The sequence below is a fragment of the Pipistrellus kuhlii genome, unplaced genomic scaffold, assembly GCF_014108245.1.
Source record: "Pipistrellus kuhlii isolate mPipKuh1 unplaced genomic scaffold, mPipKuh1.p scaffold_m20_p_3, whole genome shotgun sequence".
NCBI classification, from domain to species: Eukaryota; Metazoa; Chordata; class Mammalia; order Chiroptera; family Vespertilionidae; genus Pipistrellus; species Pipistrellus kuhlii.
Genome location: NW_023425529.1, coordinates 63,544,450 through 63,569,889, shown reverse-complemented (window position 1 = coordinate 63,569,889; position 25,440 = coordinate 63,544,450). Strand labels below are relative to the sequence as shown.

General features: G+C 40.9%; 1 pseudogene; it reads right to left on the bottom strand.

The window, feature by feature from the left end:
- Positions 1-24,642: 24,642 nt before the first annotated feature.
- Positions 24,643-25,168, bottom strand: LOC118729153 (annotated as a pseudogene).
- Positions 25,169-25,440: the final 272 nt, after the last annotated feature.

Genomic DNA, 25,440 nt, shown 5'->3' with positions numbered 1-25,440 from the left:
TTCGAAAAGCCACTTCAGCAAACTCTGTCATTATGTGATTATGGTTATCCCTCAGCAGCAGCATGCATGGCCAGAAATCCCTTTTTCTATGAAAGAATATAGCCGCCGCCAGCCCCCCCACTCCTCCCCCCCCCCCCCCCCCCCCCCCCCCCCCCCCCCCCCCCCGGGGCGGGGAAATAGCATGGTTCAAAGCACTTGTGGAGGATCCTGGATAGTTGAGGAGTTTGGATCCTTCAGGATTTAACAGAACAGAGAATAGTTTGTGTTGCTTGATGTACCTGGTATAAAGGTTTGCATTTCAGTTCTAACCCTCACACAATTGGCCAGAGGCAAACTGTGAGGCAGTTTGTTTCCATCTTTACCCTGATTGGCTAGCACTGCAGATAAGCTCATGGAGTTTGGAGTCAGACCACCTGAGTTCAAATCCTGATTATGCTTTTTAGGCAAGTTGCTTAAACTCTCTGTGCCTCAGTGAATCCACCTGTAAAATAGACATCTTAAATTCTACTACTGTGTGAATTAACTCACTCAGCATGCATAAAGAACTTAGGAAAGTGCCTTTGCAAAGTAAGCATTTAATAAATGCCAGCTATTATTATTTTTATAGTTCTGCCTCTGGTATTCTGGGACTCTCTGTTAACTTTATTTCTAATATACCCATACTTTTAAATTTATTTTGTGTGTGTAATAATCGTGTATCTAGTCCTAACAGTACATTCAAAAACATTAATAAGTCCAAAGAATTTTAGGGATGGACAACTCCTTTCCAAAACTCTGAAATTTAATCACCTAAGTGTAGTCTACTTCAGACTCACAAATTACCTGATAAGCAAAGTGAGGGAAAATTCTTGATTAGAGAGCAAAGGCAGGGTTTTCCTTATAAGGCACAAGGAGTATTTATTGATAAAAAGCTAAAAAGAGAAAGACACCCTCTTCTTAAGTGACACGAGTTTTGTTTTCTTTGAGATGGGTAAGACATTCTAGGTCCTCTGTGTACCCAGTCAAAGCTCTCTTTCTCCTGCATAGTTCCTGCCCTGAAGCCCTCTCTTTACTCCCGCTCAGCATGGCCATGTTCTTAGAAGACTGTCTCCCCTCGGAGAACCTGTTCCCCCTGGCTCCCTTCACTTAGAGAACTTAATGAGACAGGCCAGTAAGCCGGGACGAAGGAATAGGGAAACGGAACTGGATAGTTAAACAGCAGTTTGCAGCCATCTAGTAAATCCTATCTTCCCTGAACCAGGGACACTTAATGGCTAGCACTTTTGCTCCCCAACCAGAGGATAACTAGCTTAAATCAACCTGCTCAGGAAGACGGATAGCAGAAATCCAATTAGTGCCATTTGTCAACCACACCCAAGGACAGATGAAGTTAAGAGAATAAATCTCATTTTGGTACATCAGCATGAAGCTGATGAATATTCTATTGAGATCCTCCCCTAAACTCCTAGTCTTTAAAACCCCTCCAAACAAAACAAAACAAAACAAAGCAAAACAAAACAAAACAAAACAAAACCCCAAAAGGTCCTAACATGTGCTCTCTCTCCCTGGAGCACAGCCTTGCTGTTCCCCTCTCCTTTCCTCCCTCTCCATCCCCACAAGCTCATATCTTCTAAATTCTAAGGGACCCACAAGGCTTGCAACTAGGGCGGCAATGGGCAGCGCCAGCTCATCCTAGGCCAGTGGTCGGCAAACCCATTAGTCAATAGAGCCAAATATCAACAGTACAACGATTGAAATTTCTTTTGAGAGCCAAATTTTTTAAACTTAAACTTCTTCTAAGGCCACTTCTTCAAAATAGACTCATCCAGGCCGTGGTATTTTGTGGAAGAGCCACACTCAAGGGGCCAAAGAGCCGCAAGTGGCTCGTGAGCTGTATTTTGCTGACCACTGTCCTAGGCAAACCTCCTAAACCTGTCCCCAATGCCTCCTTTTCTCTAAGTTCTTAATGACCCAAAGAAGCCCAGGCTAGGCTCATTTCCCCACCTAGCTCTTATGTATTTCTAGTGAAATTTTTCCTGCACAGAAGTCAAGAACCCAAACACTACCGGCCAGCCCGAGGCAGACCCGCTAGGGCCAGGTCACCTATCCAGTAACAGTAGCACACTTCATTGGATCCAATAATCAACTTGTCAGTCTGTCCTGTTGGGCCATAGGTCTATGAGAACAGAGAAACTATGTATTTTGCTTCGTGTTATAACGTTGGCGCCTAGCACCGTGCTTAGTATATAATAGATACTCAATAAAATTTTGTTGTATTATGTAGGCATCTGAAGGCCTTTAAACTTCGATGGTAATGGTTCTTAATATTGTAGCTTTGAGCATTAGTAAATGAGACCCTGGAGGGACTGGGTGAATCTGGGGCTTTGCTGGATATTTTAGGTGCAGGGTATATAGGAGTTCCCAAGGCAATGAGAATGTGCTTCAGATTTTATTTACTCGCTTTCCTCCTCCCTGATTAACTCTTCACATCAAATCTTGAACTGAAAAATGACATCCATGATACATCTATTGCAGGGCCTGGACAAGACCTACAGGAGGCATTGGTATGAGGAAGAGTTGCCAGTTGCTTTCAGGCTCACTGTCTGTGCCATCCTACAACACAACTGTATTTGTTTTCCAGCTGAAAGTTCCAGTCCCTGTGCAGAGCTCTCATCTGTGGGTGAACCTGTGGCTTGTCTCCTTTTCCATTTTCCGACCCTACGCTACTCTGAGACTTTCCTCCAAAGGTTTCTGAGTATGTTTGCTGTAGTGGATAACTCGGGGTTAAGCCTCTTCAGAGGGGTTGAACATTACAGAGTCATTCAAAAGCTTCTTGTTATTCAGATTCCTTTGTAGGTGTCAGGTTAACCTGGCTGGACCTGTGGCCTCCCTTCTATCATCTCATCTGCCTGTTTATCTCACTTGTTCATTTCCCTCGGTTGAATGAGAATATTAACTGGCCTGACTGTGTACACAGTATATGCAAAATGATGTTACTGTTTTGTCAAAGGAGGAGCCCTTTACCTTTTTGCTATTTGAATGAGAAGAAAAGGTCTATTAAGAAGGCTTGTACTGGGTAATGATTATGTGCCTCTATCTCTTTTAATTCCTGCTTTAGAAAGGAAGTGACTCATACTGTAGATAAACTGGACTTGAAAGAATGTCTGGCTTATGCAAAGCTCTTATTTACATACTAGTCTCTTTCATTCACAAGGAAATAGGAACTCAAGGACTTTTGGACTGAAATGCCTCCCTTTTTATCCCTGTTCTTTGATAGGCAGTGGCCTAAATGATCTCCCGGAGGTTTTTCTCTGCCACCCAGCCTTTCCTTTCTCTGTTGAAAATAGGAATTCCATGCTGTAAGAGCAGGGACCCAAGAGATATTATAAAAACTTCCACTATTAAGACTCAGACCTTTCACCACCAGCATTTTGTGACTTCTCTTTTGTCTAGATGATGACTGCATTTATACTGTGCTATGTCCTTCCCAGGGTTTGATGAAGCAGTGTATTTTTTTTTATTTGTTTAAAAATATTTTTATTGATTTCAGAGAGGAAGGAAGAGGGAGAGAGATAAAAATATCAATGATGAGAGAGAATCATTGATCGGCTGCCTCCTGCAACACCCCCACTGGGGATTGAATCCACCACCCAGGAATCAAACTATGACCTCCAGGTTTATAGATGGAGGTTCATAGGTCAACACTTAACCAGGGAGCTATGCCAGCCAGGCTGATGAGACAGTTAGAGTGTAGGTTAGAAGCACATGCATTCCTGTCAGCTACACCTGGTTCAGTTACACACTGGCTGTGCCGTCTTGCGAAAGTCATTTCACCTCTTAGCCTATTTTTTAACCTGTTTTTAAAAAAATATATATTTTATTGATTTTTTACAGAGAGGAAGGGAAGGAGAGTTAGAAACATCGGTGAGAGAGAGTCATCAATCAGCTGCCTCTTGCACACCCCTACTAGGGATATGCCTGCAACCAAGGTACATGCCCTTGACCGGAATTGAACCCAGGACCCTTCAGTCCCCAAGCCAACGCTCTATCCATTGAGCCAAACCGGTTTTGGCTAAATGGGAATCTTAATAATAGCTGGGTCACAGGATTGCTATGATGGTGACATGAGAATTTATGTAAAGCTCATGGGGTACTTCTGGTCAATGGTAAACTCACACAGTGTTTGAGATCATTTTTTGGGTTGTTTGTATGTTTTTATTAATTTTCACCTGGCGATATTTTTCCATTGATTTTTTTTTTAAGAGTGGAAAGGAGGGAGTAAGACAGGAAAGGAGAAACATCATTGTGAGAGAGACACATCAATCGATCTGTTGCCTCCCACACATGTCCTGACCAGTGGTCTGGAATTAGGCCTGCAACCCAGATATGTGCCCTTGACCAGAATCAAACCTGGGATCCTTCAGTCCATGGGATGATGCTCTATCCACTGAGCCAAACTGACTAGAGTGAAAGATTATCACTTAATAAAAATTTTATTTGTAACTTTAGTATTTATTTATTTATTTATTTATTTATTTATTTATTTATTTATTTTAAGGTTCTTTTTATGTTGTTCCTACATCATTTCTTCAATTTAAACTTTTATTTCTCAGAATAAATGAATCAATAATGTTCCCAATAAATAGTAAGAGCCTATGATATTCTCAATCATACTAATTTGTTTCTGAAATTTCTGGGCAGGCAGATGGGTTGCAGGGTGAAGAGTTTATCCTATTCACTTGCAGAGTTAAAGGGGTTCCTAGAAGCCACGGTTCCTTGCCCTGCCCACTGGTTTCTGACCGGGAGGTGACCTCAGGCCACTCAACTCCCACTGAGGCCGGCCCAGTTCTCCTGGCAAAACAGCATCCGGGCAGGGCAGTGAGCAAACAATCCTCTCTTGTTTTTCTCTCCCTGAAATAACCCTTCATACATTCAAAGACAGTTATTAACTCAATGGCAGCTCACACATTAGTTCAGGTATAAATGACTAATAAAGTGAAGTCCTTAGACTTTTTCTCATAGATTCTACTTGTTATCCCTTTAATATTTCTTATGCTCCATGCGTCTGTTTTGGTGCATATTCATTCATTTGTTTTGTCTAGCCCTTTCTTTCACTCCCAGTTTACCAGCTAACCAGGGGTGAGAAGAAACTTGGAGGCTCGAAGTTAAGGCATTACTGACATAGTCCTTCCATTTAAGCATTCAACAACCATTTAGAAACATCTTCTCTGTGCCAAACACTGTACTAGATGTTGAATGTATATTAGTAAAAAATAGACGTAATCCTTGTCTTTATAGAACTTATTGACAGAGCCTCCCTTCCTCCAGTTGATGGATAGATGTAAACCCCTCCTGCAGCCAGACATTCCTGAGCACTGAACCACCAATCAGCACCTGCCAAATACCCTAACAACCCATTCCTAAGTTCCTAGGTCCCTAATCATAAGCCTTACATGAAACCACCAATCAGCGTGTACTGGGTGCCCTAAGCCCTGTCCCCTATCCTCCCCTTAAAAGTACTTGGACCCCCGGCCCTCACTCTCTTCCACGTTCTTTCTCTCTCTCTGGAAGCAGCCGGCAGTGGTACTCTTCTCTTCAATAAAGCCTGTGTCCTGGCATCCCTGTCTCCAGCTTTCTCTATTTCATCTTTCACTTATAACCCAACCTCCTTTTTATGGGAGATTTTAGGGTTTCTTCAGGACCCATCCAGCACTCAATCTCACAATTTCATGACCATCTTTTTTTTTTTTTTTTTTTTTTTTAAATATATTTTATTGATTTTGTACAGAGAGGAAGGGAGAGAGATAGAGAGTTAGAAACATTGATGAGAGGGAGTCATCGATCAGCTGCCTCTTGCACACCCCCTACTGGGGATATGCCCGCAACCAAGATATAATACATGCCCTTGACCGGAATCGAACCCGGGACCCTTCAGTCCCCAAGCCGACGCTCTATCCATTGAGCCAAACCGGTCTCAGCTCATGACCATCTTAATTCTATTTGATGTCCATCTCCATTCCTTTTTCTTTCTTTTCTTTCTTTTTTTTTTTTTTTTAATATATTTTATTGATTTTTTACAGAGAGGAGGAGAGAGGGATAGAGAGCTAGAAACGTCGATGAGAGAGAAACATCAACCAGCTGCCTCTTGCACACCCCCTACCAGGGATGTGCCAGCAACCAAGGTACATGCCCTTGACCGGAATCGAACCCGGGACCTTTCAGTCCGCAGACCGATGCTCTACCACTGAGCCAAACCGGTTTCAGCTTCATTCCTTTTTCATAGACACTTCATAGATGTTTACAATTACTCTTGCCCTTGTCATCATCATCCAGAACTGAAACCTTAAACCCCATTGATTGGCTTGCTATCCTTGCAGCTTTCTCACCTCCATTTTCCGACCATGCACTTAACAAATATGTATATTTTCATTAAAATTTTTTATTTATTTATTTCAGAGAGGAAGGGAGAGGGAAAGAAAGATAGAAACCTCAATGATGAGAGAGAATCATTGATCGGCTGCCTCTTGCATGTCCCACCCTGGGGATCAGGTCTATAACCTAGGCATGTGCCCTGACCGAGAATCAACTGAGACCTCCTCGTTCATACGTTGACATTCAACCACAGAGCCATGCCAGCCAGGCAGTCATGCATTCTCTTTGAGGGAGACCTCAGATCCTTTTTCTCCTTCTCTAGTCAATACTGACACATCCCTTGCACCCCTTTTGCTGTCAGAACCTTCAAGATTCTTTAACTGACCCAATGCAAACTTCTTCAATGTTCTCCACCAACCTCTGCATGCTGATAGGAGAAAAGACATTTAATCTTCTGAATTAAGACATTTAATTTTCTGAATAAGTCCCTGAAGAGACTCATTTGATGTGAACCTCAACAAGGAATTTATCTGTAGAGATGGACTCCTCATGGTCAACCGAGGGCCCAGACTTTATGAGTAACATGAATGAGCCTAGTGGCCATTTGCTGACAGGGGCTCCTCATGTACTCTGTATACTAGAAGAAGCTCAGACTAAACCCTTAGCTTACAGCATTATGGCCCCCTTTGCAAAGAATTAACTATTATAGGGAAATCCTAGCTTTGTCTTTTACCAATAAACTAAGATCTGCCTCCTCCAATCAAAACTACAAAAATGGTCTTTGTCTGAGTCTTTATCTCATTTGCTATTTCTGCAGCATTCTACAGGCTTGGCCTCTGGCTTCTTCTTGAAACATTTTTTTAGCTTCCATGAAATGGTCTCTTGATTTTCCTTCTACCTCTTTAATTCCAACTTGTCAATTCATTTAAGGATTTTCTTCTTTCATCTTCTCCTTAAATTTAAGCATTTTGTGAGTTATACATACTCTTCCAGTACAATCAGATCAGTTCCTGTGAATTCAACCAATCAAAGCTATATAATTTGGATACCTCATTTACATAAAATGAACTCCTTGGGCAGGAACTTTCTTTTCAAAAGTCAACCTCCTTTCAGGGGAACACCATTTAGATTGCTACCTGACCCTTTGTTTGCCAAATGGCAACTCCTTTTGCTCAAGTAAATGTTCACTGCTCTTTATTACAATTTTAAACTAATTTTTATTTACTTAACAAATATATTGTCTTCAACTTTAGGCAAACTTACAATGCTGCATAGTAATTTTTTTTTTATATGTCTTTGGTTATCTCTTTCACTCCCCAGCATTTTTTTTTTATTATTATTTTTTTAATGCTGGCTTTTAAAATTAGATATTTTTGGTTTTAAATTTTTTATTATGGAAAATTTCAAACACATATAAAGTAGAGGGAATAGTAGCACAAGCCTCCATATACCCATTTCTTAGCTCACAACAAATGTTGTTTCATCTATGACCTTATCTCATCTCTGATTATTATTTTTTTAATTTATAATTTAAATATATTTTATTGATTTCTTACAAAGAGGAGGGGAGAGAGATAGAGAGCTAGAAACATCGATGAGAGAGAAACATCTGATTATTTTTTAAAAATATTTTATTGATATTTTACAGAGAGAAAGGGAGAGGGATAGAGAGCTACAACACAAACATCGATGAGAAAGAAACATCAATCAGCTGCCTCCTGCACACCCCCTACTGGTGATGTGCCCACAACCAAGGCACATGCCCCTTATTGAAATCAAACCTGGAACCCTCCAGTCCGCAGGCTGACTTTCTGTCCACTGAGCCAAACCGGTTTTGGCTCCCCTGATTATTTTAAAGCAAATTCTTGACATCATATTATTTTATCTGTGAATATTTATGTACTTTAAAAGATAAGAACATTTAAAATAAACTAAGCACAATAGCATTATCTCATAAGAATTTATAGTAATTCGCTGACACTATTAGACAAATAGGCTGTTTTCACATTTCTCCATTGCCTTTGACATTTTTTTTAAAGCTTGTTTGAGTTAGGCTCCAAATTAGGGCAACATTTTGTGATCCTCCTTTAGGGTCAAGTTTTCCCCAACTTTTTTTTCTTGCATTTTTTTTTTTCTTGTAATTTTTGTTGTTTTTGGTTTTATGATTGCTTTTTAAAATGTTTTATCTGATTTATTTATTTAAATTCATTGGGGTAACATTGGTTAATAATATTATATAATTTTCAGGTGAACAAGATTATAATTCAACATCTGTGTACTCTATTGTGTGCTCTTCACCCAAGGTCTAGTTTAAACCATTACCATGTTACCACGACAAACTCATTCCTGACAGCTGATTAGGATTTTTAGGAAGATTTCCTAAACTACCTGCCCAATTAATTGAGTCCCTTAACTACTTCCCTTAACTACCCATGACCCTGTTATCATTTGCACCTGTCATTCCTTTCTCTGCTACTTTCTGAGGAAACTTGTCTCTTCTCTCAGGCTAATCAGTGCCCTGGATCCCTCCCCCTTGCCTCTTTAATGAATGCCCTCCATTTTTTTTATCCTCTTTCTCTTCAGTCTTTAGCCTCTCCTTGACTCTTCCACTCAAGATATAAACAGATTCAAGATTCTTTCAACTGTACAAAAAAAAAAAAAAAAAAAAAAAAAAAAAAAAAAGCAATCAAATAACACACACACACACACACACACACACACACACTCACTCTAAAACTTCCCTCAGCTTGTGTCTCATTCTAGTTTTGGTCCAATTTCTTACCTTTTTTAAAAACAAAATTTCCAAAAATTCTCTACATTCATTACCACCCCCCCCCCCACATTTTCAACTTAAAAAATTTTTTATTATAGATACCCCCTTTTATTTCCTCATTGACCACCTCCACCACCCCTCCAGGCCTTCACCACACTATGTCCATGGGATATGCATATCCTATACAGTATAATAAAAGGCATATGCAAATTGACTGAATGGCAGAACTACTGGTCATTATGATGTGCACTGACCACCATGGGGAAGATGCTCAATGCAGGAACTGCCGCCTGGTGGTTCTCCCACGGGGAGAACGCTGGTTAGTCAGAAGGTGGGCTCACAGCTGGCAAGCACAATGGTGGTGACAGGAGCCTCTCCTCCCTCCTCTGCAGCGCTAAGGATCCCTGGGCAGACATCCCCCAAGGGGTTCTGGACTGCGAGAGGGCTCAGACTGGGCTGAGAGACCACACCAACCAAGTGCATGAATGTTGTGCACTGGGCCTCTAATATATATATATATATAAAGTTCTTTGGCTAATCTCTCCCTATTCCCTGACCATCCTTCTGAGATTCGTCAGTCTGTTTCATGCTTATATATCTCTGGATCTATTTTGTTTATCAGTTTATTTTGTTCTTTAGATTCCACATATGAACGAGATCATGTGATACTTGTCTTTCTCTGACTGGTTTATTTCACTTATCATAATACTCTCCAGGTCCCTCCATGCTGTAGCAAAGGGTAAGAGATCTTTTTTTACAGCTCTGTAGTATTCCATGTTGTAAATGTAAATGAGTTACTCCCTAACTCTACCTGGCTTCACTTTCTGTCACTTCCCAGAAATAGTGTTTTGTTTTTCAAGGTCACTAAAACCTCCTCTGGGAAAATGCAATGGCTATTGTCTGAGTCTTTATCTCATTTTATATTTCTGCAGCATTTTCAGTGTTGGCCACTGGCTGCTTCTTGAAACATTTTTTTTAGCTTTCATAAAATGGTCTCTCTCAGGTTTCCTCCTACCTCTTTAATTCCACCTTTTCAATTCATTTTAAGGATTTTCCTTCCTCATCTGTCCTTAAATTTAGTATTTCAGGAATTATGCATACTCTTCCTGCACGATCGCATCTCTTCCTGTGAACTCAACCACCACCCTTGACGAGGACTCCCAAATATGTCTCTGCCTCTGAAATCTCTCTTCTGAGATCTGGATCTAGGTGACCACTGGTGATCTAGGTGATCACAGACTCTTTGAGGCCCCTCAGATGACCCAGACTCAGCATAGCTTACACTTCATCCATTATCTTCCCACTTAAACTTCCTCTACTTTCTGACTTTATGCATAGTCTATCTTTGATATCACTATCTACATAGTTGCTCAAGACAGAAATTTGGTAATTATCCTTGATGCCCTCCTCTTGCTCATTGTTCTCTTTCTTCCCATTTCTAATAAATCACCAACTGATAAGAACCTTAATTTTACGCACTTTTCAAGTTCTTATCTTCAGAGCTCCTCAACTGTTGCATAGATTACAATAGCTATAATGGGTCATGCTGCTTTCTATCCAGGGTCCTCCAATCCACTTCCTACCTCTGAGTGGTCCTAGTACTACTCTGGAGGAAATCATTCACTGGCTTTTCATTCCTCCAGGAAAAGAGAGAAGCTTGGTAACATAGCCTATAAAATCCTTTAGGATTTGATTAGATCTTTTTATCTTCCTCTTCTATCAACTTCTTTTTTTTTTTTAAATTTTTAATTTTATTGATTTTTTACAGAGGAAGGGAGAGGGATAGAGAGCTAGAAACATCAATGAGAGAGAAACATTGACCAGCTGCCTCCTGCACACCCCCTACTGGGGATGTGCCCACAACCAATGTACATGCCGTTGACTGGAATCGAACCTGGGACCCTTCAGTCCACAGACTGACGCTCTATCCACTAATCCAAACCTGTTTCGGCATTTCAACTTCTTGATATCCAAAATGGGTCTATTTTCTTTCCTCTAGGCTTATGCCCAAGCTGCCCACTCTGATTAGAATACTCTTCCTTCTCTTTGTTTAACTCAATCTCCAGCCTCAGATCAGGGGTCACCCTTTCATTTTTGATTTCCAGCCCAAGTTAGGCATTCTTGCTATCTATCTTCCTTAACAATGCCTCCTGATAAGCTCACTGCTCCACCCAGCTCTCCATCTGTACTGATCCACCTGAGATAAACAGAGATTCTGGCTAATGCTCATGGAAGGGGCTCCCCAAGCCATGAACATTCCAGCTGGGAAGGTTCACCTTCATTTTGCAGATGAAGATTTATCTGTTTGCAGCTTGCTGTCTTTAAGAAGATAATCTAAACTTACTGTTTTAGGGATGAGAAACTTTGACCAAAGACCTGCCCTGGGTAAGGCTCTATATTAGACATCTCCAGGTTGTATAGAAACTCCTCCCTCAGGTTGCTTAGTGAGGCAGAGATAAAATATCTACTTAAATAAGTAGAGTACAATGAGTGAGGGGGTACAAATAAAATTCTGTGAGACTTCAGGAGAGAGGGTGATAAAGGGTCCTGTGGTCACCAGTGGATGAAGGAAAGACCTGTGGAGGATGATGATGGAGCTCATCTGTAAACACAACGGGCAGGGAACAAATGTGAGGGGAAGAGTATTGGGAGCAGAAAGGCCAGCTAGAACAAAGGCAGAGGTTATTTAGAATTTTAAACCATGGGCATAATTTGCTGTGCATCTGTCTGAGAGTTAGCAGGCCTTTTCATGGTCCCTTTTGAAAAAGAAAATGATAGAAATTATATAGCATTGAATCAGATCTTCAGCAATTGAAAAATATTTATATAGCTTAGATATACTGTTCTGTAGAAACATTTGCTTTGAATGCTTGCTTTTTCCTGATGTTCAGAGAGGCAAAAATTTGGCAATATTTATTTACTTATTCAATGAACAGTTATGGATCTTTGCCAAAGGCTGGGTGTATAATGGCATCTATAAAGATAGAGAAGACAAAATCACTGCTTCCAAGAAATCACAGTGTTGTGGGTGTGGTCAGAGATAGAAAGGTCATTAGGTGGTTAAAACACAACAAGGCAAAACATATTGTGGCACAAGTATGAATGAGCTGCTATAGGAACTGAGCCAGGGGAGCCCTTAACTCTGACTTGGGGGTAGGAGAAACTGTCAGAGAACGTGTAAAACTGGTAAAGTGGACAAGGGTGGAAAAGAGAGCTGCAATATGTGAGACGTGAATGGGAGCTGGGGAAATGGAACCAGGCTGGGTAGTATTTTCTATTTGAAAATTTACAACAGGGTTTCAGTGATGTTTTTCTCCCCTGTTCTATTTGTTCTTAAAATGAGAGGAGAAATAGAACAAGTGGGAAGAGAACTAGAACCAGGAGGAGAAGCTCTGGTTCCACAGATCTGACTCTGCAATTCACATGCTGTGTCATTGAGGAAGGTCACTGAGTATCTCTGGGCATCTATTGGTTTGGGCATGGGCCAGATGATCTTTTTTTTTTTTTTTTTTTTTAATGTTTTTATTTATTTCAGAGAAAGGAGGGAGAGGGAGAGAACGATAGTAACACCAATGATGAGAGAATCATTACCCCCTGCATGCCCCTTACTGGTGATCAAGCCCACAAGCCAGGCATGTGCCCTGACTCAGAATGGAACTGTGATCTCCTGGTTCATAGATCAATGCTCTGACACTGAGCCAAACCCATGAGGTCGGCTGAATTGTAAAGACTCTTCCAGCTTAAATGATCTACCTGTTTTCCATGATTTCCCCTCTGATAATAAAGCTGTATATATATATATAAAAAAAAAAATATATATATATATATATATATATATATTAAATATATATATTTTATTGATTTTTTACAGAGAGGAAGGGAGAGAGATAGAGAGATACAAATGTCGATGAGAGAGAAGCACCAACCAGCTGCCTCTTGCACACCCCCTACTGGGGATGTGCCTGTAACCCAGGTACATGCCCTTGACCGAAATAAAACCTGGGACCTTTCAGTCCGCAGACCGATGCTCTACCACTGAGCCAAACTGGTTTCGGCAAAGCTGTATATATTGATGGAAACTGGATCAAGATCTTTGGCTCAACATTTGCTGAGAAACAACAAAATCTGTTTTCAGACGGTTTTTCCCCCATGACTGAGCAGTGTTAGGTTTTTATCTGCCAACAGTGGCTGTTCATCAGCTGTTTCCTTTAGACTAAGGCTTAGAGGGAGGGAGGAAGGATTGATTTTTTTTTTTTTTAAAGCATTCTAACACCTCTCCTTGCCTCAATATCAGTATTGCTCATGAACTACATAATATTGTGATAAGAACTGAAATTACTCATTGACATTATCATGGGGCTATTTTGAAAACATTATCTCACGTTCATTTCCTAGAATATCATCAAGTCTTCACAATATCAGTTCCTTAAAAGAGCATGTTGTTTTTGTTCTAACTGAAGCCAAAATATTTTTGTGAGTTTTGTCTTCAGTACTACTAACTTCCTGCTCTTTGCCATAGCAGACTCTGATACAGTTTGCTGAATTTGACTATTTTCAGTAATTTGTTTATCTTTACTCTTTATGTAGATTATCTGCATTGTGAGTTATTTATGGCATTCATAATGATACATTGCTCTAATCATTAACCATGGTTTAGTCATCTCTTCCGCATCCCCATCTTCTAGCCAGTCATCATGTGCTCAGCCAAGAGAACTGATTATTCCTAAGGTTAGAAAAGCATCATTTCACAGGTGAATCCACCATGAATTGGTATTTTATATGTTCTCAAAGATAGAAAAAGAGCTTACATATTATCCGAGAGTTTAGTTTGACTTGTTTACATTAATGTGGAAAAGTGCTTGTCTAATGATCAGACACTTCTCTTGTCTGACCTTGGATCCTTATTCCGAGACCAGATAAAGTGAGCATTCATTAGTGTTTCTATGGAAGGATTAAAAAAATATATATATATTTTTATTGATTTTTACAGAGGAAGGGAGAGGGAGAGAGAAATAGAAACGTTAGGGTGAAAGAGAATCGTTGATTGGCTGCCTCTTGCACTGGGAATTAAGACCACAGACCCCTGCATATGCCCTGACTGGAGTCGAACCCTGACCTCCTAGTTTCGTGGTCAGCAAACTGTGGCTCGAGAGCCACATGCAGCTCTTTGGCCCCTTGAGTGTGGCTCTTCCACAAAATACCACGGCCTGGGTGAGTTTATTTTGAAGAAGTGGCGTTAGAAGAAGTTTAAGTTAAAAAAATTTGGCTCTCAAAAGAAATTTCAATCGTTGTACTGTTCATATTTGGCTCTGTTGATTAATGAGTTTGCCTACCACTGTCTTAGTTCATAGGTCGACACTTAACCACAGAGCAACACCTGCTGGGCTATGGAAGGATTCCTTTAAAAACTTAATAGTTCCAATTTTCTTTGCCTTTTCTGATGTATTAATATTTTCATGCGTTCACTTATCAAAAAACATTTCATTCATTTTTTTTCATATTTCTAAGTTGCTAATTTTACACAGCATACTTAAATAAGTTTAAAGTAATAATAGTTACAGGGAAAGAGAGTCAGCCGTATTTATGATGTCCAAAAGCAGACACACACACAATAAGAAAATTTGGAGCTTCTAGGTGGCCCAGAGGTTTGATGGCTTAGATTTTAATCCTCAGAACTCGTGGGGGGTGGGAGGCAGGAAGAACTATGTCAGCAACAGTCTTGTCTCCACGACATGAGTCACACATTAGAATAGGTAATACCTTCAGCCAGATGCAATGGAAAAGAGTTTGTTAACGGGAAAAATATGGGATGGCTATGTCACATACATCAGCATGACTCCCAGAACTGAGTCTTTTAGGCCCGCTCATTACTTTTTGAGGGAATTAATTTATAAGTAAACATGTTAGGATGTTGCTAGAGCATTATTAACCAATGAATAGGATTCCTTGAAAAGCAGGCTGAGACTGAGACCAGCCAGCTAATGAATTTATTAATACTTAGAGGATCATTTATGAGGCTGCGACACAGGGAATTTAGCAATAAATCATCCTGCCAACTATTGATCTTTTTAACTATAGCCTTTCTTCCTGGATTTCTTTGAAATAATACCTGATATGCAGTGATCAAGATTTTGGCTACCATTTAATGGAACGCTTTTTTGTTTTTTTAAAGCATCTTTGCACATCAAGCAAGTAGAGTTTTTTAAAGCTTATGCGAAGATAGTGGCTTGTATCCTACGTTTTTTTGTTATTTTTCAGATCACCCCCTCCAGACAGAAGGGGTGGGGAGGCGGGAATAAATGCAGAGATTTTATTTATTTATTTATTTTTATTAAATACTGCCTTGCTTTTAGATATTTTAAAATATTTAATATATTGTGTTTGTTAATTTAGGAAGAAAAAGTATTATTTGAATTCTTCTTTATTGTAGGTTATTTCACTTGCTGTTACATGGGCCTATAGGGTACAAAAGGACTGACAAAATAGGCAAATAGCAAGGAATGTTGTAACTGTGGTGTGTGGGGGACACAGTTTTGTCTAAGAAGAGGTGGGTGAGAGGGAGGAAATGGGGGACATCTGTAATATTGTCAACAACAAATTTTAAAAAATAAAAATTTCTCCCATTTTTCCCCCAAGTTCTTTTGGTTAGAGTAATAGTCAAATTAACATTAGATAGATTAATGTGAGAAAATAGCGAAAATTATTATTACATGAAGGAGACCAAGGTTTGGCCACCCTAAGACTGCCTTTGGGATATTGATTTTAAGCTGGTGATTGAGAAACTAAAGACTCAGAAAGAGCCGACCAGCGTGGCTCAGTGGGTGAGCAACGACCTATGAACCAGAAAGTCATGGTTCAAGTCCCAGTCAGGGTACATGCCCCGGTTGCAGGCTCGATCCCCAATAAGGGGCATGCAGGATGTAGCCAATCAATGATTTTCTCATCATTGATGCTTCTATCTCTCTCTTCCTCCCTGAAATCAATAAAAGAACATTTGACTCTCCTCATCTCCTACCCAAGATTCAGAGGAAAACCTGCTACACGAAGGAAACCTTAGCATCTTCACCTAAGCCTAATTTGAGTAAAATAAGGTAGAAAGGAAGGCTCTGGGCAAGGACCTGTTAACCAGATTACCTCTGTGTCCCATTGTTTTTGGGTTGCCTTGCAAGCATTTGCCTGTCATGTGTTCTGGTCTTCCTCAGCCACCTGTCAATGACTGTTTCCCTGCCCTTCTTTCTCCTTTGTCCATAATGTGCTTTGGGGTCTCATATCTTGTGACATTTCCTCCCTCCCTCTGCCACATGTGCATCTGTGATAAACGTTGCACATTTTCTCCTGTTAATCTATCTCTGCTAATTTGATTATTTGCCCAACTACATGGCCAGGTCTTCAAACAAGTTTTATCTGCATGATCAAAATGGGATGTGACTACAAACATTTCTTAGACTCATCTCAAATAAAGCACTTGCTTCATGATTGATGTGAAAATATTTGCCTGCCTGGTGGTAAGTCTGCTAGCATGTACATTGGAAACAGAAACAGAACAGGCAATCAGTTGAAGTGAGATGTTCAAGAGCATCAAGATGTAATTAAGAGAAACTTGAAGGCCTTTGGAATTAGATGGAAAAAGGTTCACTCTATGTTTAATCGTCTAGAAAATATTTTTAGTCTTTGCTTGCCATCCTTGACAAATCATTGTTTTCCTGGCTGCCTACTGTCCCCACCCCTACCCTCAACATCATAAAGCAGTTTTGGAAAGGAAATAATTAACTCTATTATTAGCTGTGGACACTTTTGGATATTTGGATTGATTGAAGAAAGAGCCAAAGGAGTGGATAACCCATGAAAATGGTTTAAGAGGTTGGAAATCCATAGGGCTATTTTAGAGAAAACAGTAGTGATTGTGTGACTTCACACCATAGATTACTCCTTATCACTTTTAGAAAGATACTGAGGATGCAATTTATACTTTAGTATAAATTACATTAGTTCCACTCTATTTTTTTCTTTCTTTTTAAAGAAGAATCAGTAGCCGAAACCGGTTTGGCTCAATGGATAGAGCTTTGGCCTGTGGACTGAAAGGTCCCAGGTTTGATTCCAGTCAAGGGCATGTACTGGGGTTGCAAGAGGGGGTGTGCAAGAGACAGCTGATCGATGATTCTCATCAATGTTTCTAACTCTCTATCCCTCTTTCTTCCTCTCTGTAAAAAATCAATAAAATATATTTTAAAAAATAAAAATAAAAAAATAAAGAAGAACTAGTAGACGGGCTGGCATGGCTCAGTGGTTGAGCATTGACCTATGAACCAGAAGGTCACAGTTCAGTTCCAGGTCAAAGGCACATGCCCAGGTTGCGGTCTTGTCTCCCAGTGTAGGCTTGCAGGAGGCAGCCAATCAATGATTCTCTCTCATCATTGATGTTTCTATCTCTCCCTCCCTCTCATATATATATATATATATATATATATATATTATATATATATACATTTTGTTTTTTTTTTAAAGAACTAGCTAAGACTCCAAATATTTTTTGGTACCAAGTGGCTTTGTAAGATCCACTGTAAAGGTACAAGGAAAAGTTTTCTGGGTTTTATCAAATAAGATCTGATTAGGTCCTAGCTTTAGTATTTTTCTTTCTTTCCTTCTTTTCTTCATTCCTTTCTTGTCTCCTCCTCCTTCTTTCTCTCTCTGTTTCCTGACTTCTTTTCTTCTATTAATATGTACCAGGAGAGGAAATGAAAGGAGAAAGGTTAGGCTTTATCAATTCTTTATCCCTGTCAAGATATAAATATATCACCATTAATCAATAATAAAATTAGGATTCTCAGATTATCTCTTTTTTGTCAGGGGAGTAACTGGGGCTTGCTCAGAGCAATTTTGTGGGGCTTCAGGCCAGACCTCTATTCTAGGGGTCCCTCTTCCTCCCTTGGAAAGGCCTGGGGAGGAGGGCTCAGGTCTTCCTGCAGCTTCCCGACTGAGGGCAGATGCTGAGACTCTGAACACCTGTTTCCTGAAGCAAGCGCAGAGGCAGCTTCTGCCTGGGCTGCTCCTGTAGCTCCTGCTTTGTGTGGAGGGTCTGTCTGTGGTGGTGAACGTACAGGCAGCAAAACGTCCTGATACTTCCCTCTGTAGCCTGCCCCACCATGAGCTCGGCCCACGGGAGAAACCCACAGTCTGTAGGTTGAATGAGGCATTATGAGGTGTCTTTGGGGGAGCTTTGAAGCTATTTCCTCAGTCTCTTTAGAAGTTTTCTTCTGGTATTATATACTTTTCAAATCCTCTCCACAACCTCACTGCTTCTCTCACCCTGAAAACATAGCAATGCATTTCTGACACTCTGTGGATATTTATGCTTTTAGTGAGAGGGCATTAAATATTAGAAAAATAGAAAAGGGGGCTTTAATAGTTTTTTTCAGGACTTAATTTAAAAAATATGCTAGTTTCAACCCATTGGTGGGTTGTAAACTCAATATATAGTCCCTGCACCACTTAATGACAGAGACACGTGCTGAGAAATGCATCCTTCAACAGATTTGTTGTTGTACGAACATCCAAGTGCCCTTACATGAACCTAGATCCGGTGAGCCTAATACACACCTAGGCTTGTGTACAGCCCATTGCTCCTAGACTCCACGCCTGCACAGCACCTTATGTACAAAACATGAGATTAAATCAACCACAAGAGGATGATGCAATCAAGGGATGCTGTAAACACAAGATGTGTGAGGCTGCTGCCAGTGTAACATGGCACACTATGTATTTCACCACAAACTTTATTCTTATAAGTAGAAAGATCTCATTCTAAAATAATGATATAAAAAATAAAAAAGTAATGATGAAAGTATAGTATGATAAATACATAAATCGGTAACTATTATTTATTATCATTATCAAGTGCTAGGCACTGTATACAGTTGGATGTGCTGTAATTTTCTGTGACTGGTAGCACAGCAGGTTTGTTTACACGACATCACCACACACCCGTAAACAGTAATGTCTTGCACTGTGATGCTCTGACGTTAGAACATTACGCATGACTTGACGGGGTTATGACATCATAGGTGATAGGAATTTTTTTGCCAAAGCATTCTAATGAGACACATAACTGGAGTGGGGATCAACTTGCAGTAATATATACATATATATATTTTTAAGAAAAATATTGAATAGAAAATAGCAATCTTGAGTACTGTTCTGTGAAACTTCAGTTACACATCCACGTGAGAGCATGAAATGTGAAGTGTGTGTCTGACAGTGGGGTCCACAGGGTTTGGATTTGTTGACTTAAGGCATTTGTGCTTTCTTGTTTCAATTTATGGTAGCAAATGCTATCTTAATAAGATATTCAACCACTCAGTTAACCACTGAACTTGCATTTTCACCTGATCAGAAGTAAACCCTTGGTACCAGAGCTAAAATAAATAGTTTAAACATCTCTTTGAACTGACTGTATTAACACCGAGCCAGTGTACAGTCAGCTCTCCACCGCTCCCAATGAACAGGTAGCTGACCACATTGCTCAAAGACGTCATCTACTTATTTACAAAACCCTTTTGGCCTGTATCGGAAGGTGTGAGAACATCCTTCCAAGGGGCTTTTTACTTACCCAACAGAGCCCTGGAACAAATGAGGAGGTTTTTATTTGGATCGGAGTATTGTATTGTGTGGGATACGTGTGGTCTGAGGCAGAATGGAACGTGAGAGTAGGAGAGTCAGCCTCCCGGTGACACCCTCTACTTCTTTTGCAGCCACTCAGCTGACTTGTGTGTAGAGCACAGGGTGGGTGACCCCTTGACATGCTTATCTGCTCAGCGGGTTATCTGTATGGGGTCTCTCCAGAGCTCCTAGAATTCGTGGAGTGGGTTGTGTCATAGGAAATGCATGCGGGGCTGGCACTCACAGCCAGAGAGGAGGGTGGCAGAGGTGTGCCTGGCTCGGCTGCTGAGGACGGAAGCTGGCGCTGGAGTGGTTGGAAAGGCTGTACGGGCGCCACACAAGGTGCCCCCTTCCAGTGTGCAGAGCCAAGACCCAGCTGCTGTTCAGTCTGACAGGGACGGAGGCTTTTCCCCTTTGGGCAATCTGCCCTGCATTGTACAGAGGAAGGCACAAAGGAGGCCATTGATTTATAGGCTCCTTTTAGGGAAACGAAACAAAGCAAACCAAAACAAAAATCCCAACACCATGTCAGCATTTTACATCTGAAGCTGGGTTGGGCCTTTTCTGGAAATAGCATTTCTCATCTGGATTCACAGCTTTGGAAAATTCCTCCTGTCTTTAGGCAGGTCAGTGGGTGAAGATCATAGCAGCTTTTAAAATTTTTATTCTGTCCAAGAACTCTCAGGCAATATGATGGATCCTTGGACCTACGTAGGTGGCTTGCAAAAATGTATTGGTGTCCCATTTGGAAACCGACCTTTTAATTTTGTCCATGTTCTCCCTCATCCTCTCCTCTACTCGCCCTGCTCTCCCCAGTCTCTTTGAGAGAAATATCACAGGAAGACCACTTGCTGGTGACCGCCCTCACCTCCAACAAGCTCCAGGTCAGCCTCTGGGCCTAGTCTAGATTCCATGCATCGTCTGCCAGTCCAACTCCGTTTTTTATGTGCAGATCTATGAAGAAAAATAAATTGACATTTCATCATGGGAGGAATTCACCTCAAGTATGACATCAGAGAGAAGGCTTTGATAGGAAATTGCCTCTTGTCTTGTCTCTCTAGGATCCCAGTCTTTACTCTGGGGCCTTGGAAATCTCGTTGCTGCTGACTCAGGTGAGTGAGAAAGTGGGAAAAGAGGAGGCACAGTACATGCTATGGATGAGCCCCTAGTACTTTTCATTCTTTAGAAGAAACTGCTCATGCAGGAGGGAGAGGGTGTGGGTCAGTTATGCCTCAACTGTTAAGATGCTGGACTCTCTAGGCCGCTTGTTTTCTAGTCATCCTGTTATGTGGTCACTAACCCTGCTGCCCAGCCATTGGATGCGGGAGGAATGAGGGGATAACATTAACATCAGTGAGGGCAAAATAGGTGAAGGTTCTCAAAAAGTACAAACTTCCAGCTGTAAGAAAGTCCTGTACAGCATGGCGATGGTAAAAAACAAACAAAAAACATTTTAAAAACCACAAATGAACACCTTCGCTGGAGAGTAGAGATCTGATTGTACGTAATAAAAAGAGTTTCGCTCAGTCTTTGTCCCTCACATGGTAAGAGGAAGGCGACCCCTTATTCTGTTCTTTACTTTACAGCCACTGCATTCTAATAAGCTGATTTCTCAGGGTATTTGACTAGTCAAGCATATCCTGACACCAGTTTCTGAGGCTAATTGAGAGTTAATTGTGTGTCTGCTCATTATTTTGCTTGCTTCCTAGTTTAAAAACAAGAACAGTTGCTCACATTCAAAGTGGGGCCGGGAAGTAGCATCATCTGGTGCAATGCAGGTGTGAGGAAGGCTCCCCCCACTGTCTTCCACCACCCAGTCACATCAGCTGAAATTTTACCCAAAGAGAGCTTTTCATCTGGGATAAAGCATAGCTCTGTTCTTCTCAGGGAGAGGCAATACCACATTAAAAAAAAATTTTTTTTTTCCATTTTCCTACATTTTTGAAATTGGTATACATTACAGGTGATAAATACATTGATTTTTCTTTTTTCCTCAACAATTTTCTTTTAAAGTTTATAATGCATTTTCAGTGGCTGGTAGCTTAGAATGTTATAAATCTGATATGCAATAACTATGTAAATTATTTCAGATCTTTTTTGTTTGTTTGTTTCTAGCTAATCACCAGAGGAAAGTGCTCTGTGGGATTAGGAGTGCTAACATTTAAAAATTAATATTTAATGAGCACCTTAAATATGCCAGGCTCTGCTTTTATAAATCTGATCTCACTTGATCTTTAAAACAGTCCTATGAGGCAGGTATTACCTTTTATAATCATCATCATCATCATTATTATTATTATTGAACTTTGGTTCACGTAATTTGAATGAGTTTCATTTATTTATGTAGCAAATATTTTCTGAGCATCTAAGTAGCAGGCATCCCTTTAAAGCACATGTGTCAAACACAAGGCCCGCGGGCCAAATCCGTCCCGCCAGGCCTTGCAATGTGGCCCGCACTGCGCTGTCATCACTGCACTCCGCTGCGTTTCCATCACAATGACAGTTTATGACTGTTCAGTAAACCATTCGGCCCGCGATTTAGGCTGGATTTTAGATTTTGGCCCCTTCTCTGATTGAGTTCGACACCCCTACTTTAAAGGATTCAGAGATGAATAAGGCAGGCACCCTCTCCGTTCTCAGGAAACCATCTGCGATAAACAAGCAAACGAATGACTGAGATAATTTCAAATATTAGGTGCTATAAGGAACATAAAACAGTGCACCTGGGAATCACTGATTGGGGGGAGGGGGGTTTCAGCTGCATGGGGGGGAGGAACAGCAGGTGCAAAGCACTGAGGCTTTGCTTAAGGCTTTGTGACTTTTCAAGGTCGGCCAACTATTGAGTGGCTCTGGGTTTTAATCCATTTGTGGAATAGCAAGTGGCAGCGGCATGCCTGGGAGGTTTTTGCTTATTCAAGGTGAAGCCATGAGAGTTATCAGAGCATGTTATTCACAGATATTTGCTGAGCTGGACTGGCGCCAGGACACCTGGGCTGCGAGGTCCAACCCCCCGCACTTGGAACACCAGGGACTTCAGAGGAAGTGTTTAATCATTTCTGGAAACAGGATTGTTCTTTGATGTTTTCTCATTCTGTTTGCCTGGCGACCACATCAGGATCAGACTTTCAAAGGCCTCTCTCCCCAAAAGAACTAAGATGCTTTGGAAAAATCTGCCAAATAATAGAAATATTTCCCTTTCAGCTTAACTGCTGACCCAGACTAGTCAGAAAAATGGCCTTTCAAAGGATAAATCTATGACATTCCATTTCTGAGGGCAAGGGCCTTGATTTGCATTGAGCATTGTTGTAAATGTCAACTGTCCAGCTCCCACTGTCAGCTTGAATGGCCAGCAGTGTTTTTCCTCCCAAGAAAATTGCACTGACTTATTCAGCGCCTGGTTGAGGGCTGTGAGCCGTACTGTTGCTTGTGAATCTAAATCATGCCCCTCTTATCTGTCCTTCTCCCTTTTTCTCCTGCGAGCCACTTCCACATTTTCCGAAACTGTGACGAAATGCTGACTTCTTTGCTTAGCTGGGCGGTTCGTCTTGCTGGCTGCTCTGCTGAGCTGGCATTCCTATGACTGATGGCGTGGAAGGGCTGGGAGAACAGGAGTGTGTGAGCTGTGGCAGAATGTGAAGCTGTAGCAGAGACTGAGCAAAGGCACCACGATGGCAGCCCCCTTCTCTTGCAACTGGAAGTGGATGTGAAGAGCCCACGGCACAGAGAAATACAGAATGTATGTGCTGTCTTGTTTCCCGCTGTCTCCCCACGACCTAGGACATAGTGGGTGTTGAATACATCCTTAGTGAATGGCTGTGGTGGCAGGGCGTCTCTACTAGCTTAACCACACCCCCTCCGCCCCCTTGGATCTTCTTCCCAATGCTGGGTTCCTGCCAGTTGTTTGCTCCTGAGGAAGGGGCTGAGACTGGAAGGGAGGGATGGCTGGTCCCATTGCCCGGCTTGATTGGCTGCAGCTCTCATGACTCTTTTTCCAGCTGCCGAGCACTTTGTGTGTGATAAATGATACAGAAACATGGCCCTGGCAGCCAACTGGCCCCTCACCAGTTCTTTGTAAATACCAGCCAGAGGCGACTCTGGTCTTGTGCCAGGCTCGAGACAGCAAGAACAAATCTCGAAGGTTCTTAGTCCTCACAGTGGGCTCAGCATACCTTTACAGCTGTTGTCTCAGTTCCAGATACTGGTTGATGAATTCTTTGTAATTTTCCTTCGGTGCATCTGCGAAGGAAATGTCATTACCTCATTTCCCTTTGCCTGTCTGTTTTCCTTGGCAGAGAATCGCTTTGCATTCCTCTCTTCTCTGGTCCCATCTCTTTGATTCAAAACCTTCTCTCCAGCTGGTTGCTTCTTATTCCTGGAGGTACATAACACAAGCTTGGTTGGTAGCAACATTAGGGGGATGTGTTAGGTCCCTGGAGGGGTTAGGGTGGACAGCTCTGTGTGTCTTAAAGTCTATTTTACCCATCTTTCCATAAAGCTGCAATATACAAAGCCAATCTAGACAAGAGAATTTCTATAAACAAAATTTTAGTCCAGTGACTGAGGGGTTATGCCACCATGTTTTGTGATTTTGAGACTCAAGGTCCTTTCATATTGAAACAGCTCAAATTTTGTGAGTTACCTTTCTTAAAATCTAGGCACACATAATTAGCAGTGTTTTTCTCTTTTTTGGTAGTAGATAAAAGAATGGCATTTCAAAAATGAAAAAATAAAAAATAAAATAATGGCATATCTCACAATAGAGTAAATATTTTATTTGATTAAATAAAATAATGGCCAAAAATGTTTCAATTTTTATAAGGCTTTATTTTTTATTTTTATTTTTTAATTTTTTTTATTTTTTAAATGTGTACTTTAATAAGTGTAAAGTATATAAACAATTAGGTAAGCTTGTGGAAAAGCTGCCAAGATACATAAATGAAGAAATACAAGTATCTATCTAAGTTTTCTATATTTCTTTTCTTTTCTTTTTTTTTTTTTTTTTTTTTTAGAATATTAAAGTTGTTAATGTATAATTTCTCATTAGTCATTTTGGAAGTCCTTTATTGTAAAGTCTACTCTTTGTTTAATAACAAACAGCAACCATAGTGTCAGTGATTATTCAGGACCTCCATGTTGGATATATTAGATTTCTTCTTGAGAAACAAGTTTTCTTCTGTATTTCTGAGGTAATGTTTTTATTATTTCTGCAGTGTCTGGTGGACCCTGATGCATCAGCCAATCTGACGATTTACTTCCCTTAGAATGCATTTGGTTTAGGATTATCTCTTCTGTTAGGGAATCTTATTAATGGAGTATGTGGCTTGACTACCTGCATGACCCTGCCGAATGACGCCATCTTGCTGCCCATCACAACCCGGAGCAGGGGCAGCTTCCCAAGGCTTTATTTTTTTTTTTAAAGAGCAGTTTTAGGTTTATAACAAAACTAGGGCACAATGCACGAAGATTCGTGTAAGAATGGACCTTCCTTCCCCTGGCTGCCGGCACTGCCTTCACTCTGGCCAGAGCTGCCTTTCCACTTTCTCAAACTGCCCAGAGGCCTGGAGTGGCTGGGGTGGTGTGGAACGCCTGTGCCATGGCGATGACACAAGCATCCCACTCTGCTCCTGTTCACTCAGCACCTGCGTATGCAAATTAACCCA